Below are 3,873 nucleotides of genomic sequence, written 5' to 3' on the forward strand. Positions count from 1 at the left end.
ACATAACAGTTGTGAGGACAACACCAATTAGGTAGTGTTGTAGTCTATTGTGCAGTGTCGCTATGAGTCACGACAGAATCAACAGCACCTAACAACATTAACAACAGTGTCTTACGCAAAGCCCTGAGTTGTTTTTAGGAGGATGAGGTAAAAACTGTCTGCACTCTGGCTGTAAATTTTATGTTAATCAAATTTTAGAATAGACAAATACATCATTTTTCGACATAATATCCTTGCTTTTTAATACACTTTGTCCATCTTGTCAACAAGCTCTTGGAGTCCCTTATTAAAAAATGTTTTAGCCTGAGCTGAGAGCCATGAATTTACCTCTGTCTTGACTTATGATCAGAAGTGAACATTCATTCTTGGAGGGGTGCTTAAGGGGACCAAATTTATGAAAATCTGATGGCGCATAATCAGGGTTGTAGAGACAATGCTTTAACACTTCAAAAGGAAGCTATTGTGGTATCAACAGTGTGGGCTGAGGTATGTGGACTTTTATTGTCATGAAAATCACAATGCCCTTGGACAGAAATCCTCTGAGTTTAATCTGAAATTTAGGCTTCAGCTCTTCAGTGAGCATCTCACTGTAAGGAGCACTGTTGATTATTGAATCTTTTTCCTGATAGTGTTCCTGTATTGGCCCTTGAGAATCCCAGAAAATTGTAATCATCAATTTTCCAGCTGATGATTGACTTTTGAACTTTTTCTTAGTCTGTGATTGAGGATATTTCCATTCCATACTCCTGACATTTCCTCTCAGACATGATGTATTCATGTCTCATCATTAGTAACAACTTTTGTTAAGCAACTTTTACCTTCTTTCAGGTATCAGTTCAAATTTTGTTTGCAGATTTTCAAACGCTTTTCTGTAAGTTATTTTGGTACCCATTTTGCACAAACTTTTTGAAACCCAAGTCTGTTGTGGATTATTTCATAAGCAGAACCATGGTTGATTTGCAGATGATTCGCCACACAATCTACTGTCACCTGTCTATTTGATATATTCATTTCAAGTGCACATTCAATGTTGTCATTAGCCAGGAAAGGTGGATAGGGTTTTAATATAACTGGGGTGCAGATAATTTTTGACTCACCTTCATCCCTCATCTATTTTTTGAGTAAATTATTAAATTTCTTTCCTATCTTGAGAAGTGCAAAGATATATATAAGATTTTTTTAAGATTCACTTATATTTAATCATAAGTTTTAGTTTTATCTTTTAATTACTAAATTATTCATTTTGGTTTAAAGCGTTATATAAGTCTTATGTTTTTTCAGAAGATATATGTGGCATTCTGCTTCATTTTCAGTCTGCTTCATATTTATAACCTTGGAAACCCTATGGAAGAGGTCTAGTTTATCCTATTGGGTAACTCTAAATAAGAATTAACTCAACGGCAGTGGTTTTGATTTCATAAATAAATAATTTCCCAACATTGTTTCTTCATACGTCTTCATCTTTCTAAGGATGTGAGACTACAACTTAATAAAAAAAAGAAAATAAGAAAAGTGAACTCATATAAACTAGTTTCTAATCCTGAGGAAACAAATATCTCAATTCATTTTGAATGATAGTGCCTAGAATGTGTCAAAAAATGTCAAGTAATACTATATGAATTATATACATCTTATAACAGATATTATCCTTTTGGGGGATAGTAGATGTTTTCTGTAAGTTGCCAATGTTTCAGAAAGATTTCTCAGGAAGCTTTATATGAATGTGAGAAAATTAAGTCAGTTAGAATGTTGTTGTTGTTGAGGACCATAGAGTCGGTTCCGACCCATAGTGACCTTGTATATAGAGTTTCCAAGAAGTGGCTGGTGAGCTTGAAGTATCTACCTTGCAGCTCAAACCAACCTTGCAGTCCAGTGCATTGACACACAGTGCCACACCAGGACTCCTCAGTTAGAACAGACGACATGAATTTAATTATTTTATAAAATCATCCACAGTTTCATTGACTTTTCTGAGTGTATTGAAATTACCTTTTCCTATTGAAGTAAAAATTTGACTTCTAGCCTGTAAGAGGAAATTATTTCAAATTATTAAACAAATGATATTTGTTTTAATGTATGTGATATAGGTACACAATCAAACAATTTTCATAAAAGGCTTTTAGAGCCAAAAAACAGTTCATTTAAAGATTGTATTTGTCAAGGCTACCACTTTTCTCTGTTTGTCATACTGTGGTGGCTTGTGTGTTTCTGTGATTCTAGAAGCTATGCCGCTTGTATTTTAAATAACAGCAGGCTCACTCATAGTGGGCAGGTTTTAGCCAAGCCTCCAGATTAAGATAGGCTGGGAAGGAGGAGAGGCGCATCACTATTGAAAGGTTAGAAATGGAATACCTTATGAACAGCAGCAGAGCATTGTCTGATATAGTGCCAGAAGATGAATCCTTGGGTTAGAAGTCACTCAAAATACATTTGGGGAAGACCTACCTCTTCAAAATACTGTTGATCTTAATGACAAGGATGGAGCAAAGCCTTTGGGACCTTCATTCGTTGATGGGGAACAATCTAAAATGAGAAAAAAAACGGCTGCAAACATACATCAACTATCAGAATGTGGATGTATGAGTCCAGGAAAATTAGAAGTCATCAAAAATGAAATGGAATATTTAAATACTGAAATCATAGGCATTACTAAGCAGAATGGATGGGTATTGGTCCTTTTGAATCTGACAGTTATATGGTTTACAGATCCAGTAACTACAAACGGAAGAGGAATGGCAAACTACTCATCATCATCAAAAAAATAAATAAATAAAATAGAAAATTCAAGATCTATCATCAAGTACAATGCTATCTGTGATAGGATAATATCCATATGCCTAAAAGGATGACCAGTTAATACCACTAGTATTCATATTTGCACACAAAGCGTTAATACCAATTATGAAGAAATTGAAGAATTCTATAAATTTCTTAAGTCTGAAATTTAACAAACATTCAATGGAAATGCATTGCTAATTACTAATGATTTGAATATAAAAGTTAGGAAAAAAGGAAGAATGATCAGTAGTTGGAAAATATTGATGGTAGAAATGATGCTGGAGATCCCATGACAGAATTTTGCAAGACCAACGATTTTCTATTGTAAATACCTATTTTCAACAACATAAGAGGTTACTGTTCACATGGACCTCATAAGATGGAATATATAGGAATCAAATTGACATCTATTGGGAGAAATGATAGAAAAGCTCAGTATCATCAGCTAAAATAAGTCCAGGATTAGACTCTGGAAAAGACTAAAAGTTGCTCATATGCAAATTGTGGCTGAAGCTGAATAAAATTAAAACAAGTCCATGAAAGCCAAAATATGACCTTCAACATATACCACTGAATTTAGAAAACATCTCAAGAACAGATTTAATTCATTAGACACAAATGACCAAAAACGAGAAGAGTTGTGGAATAACATCAAGAACACCGTACATGAAGAAAAGGTCATTGAAAAGACAGGAAAGAGAGAAATGACTAAAATGCATGTCAAAAGAGACTTTGAAACTTGCTCTTGAAGGTAGAGAAGCTAAAGTGACTGGAAGAAATGAGGTAAAAGAAGTCAGCAGAAAATTTCAAAAGGTAACTGTAGAAAACAAAGCAAAGCATTATAATGAAATGTGCAAAGACATAGATAGAGTTGGTAAACCAAAGGGGAAGAACGTGTTCAGTGTATCTAAAGTTGAAAGAACTCAAAAATATATAAGCCTGAGATTGCAGTATTGAAGGATTCTGTAGACAAAATATTGAATGTCACTGTTGTTGTGGTTAGGTGCCATCGAGTTGGTACTGACACATAGCAAACTTATGCACAGCAGAATGAAACACTGCCTGATTCTGGGCCAACCTCACTACTGTTGCCAC

Source organism: Chrysochloris asiatica, unplaced genomic scaffold (assembly GCF_000296735.1).
Source record: "Chrysochloris asiatica unplaced genomic scaffold, ChrAsi1.0 scaffold00151, whole genome shotgun sequence".
Taxonomy (NCBI): Eukaryota; Metazoa; Chordata; class Mammalia; order Afrosoricida; family Chrysochloridae; genus Chrysochloris; species Chrysochloris asiatica.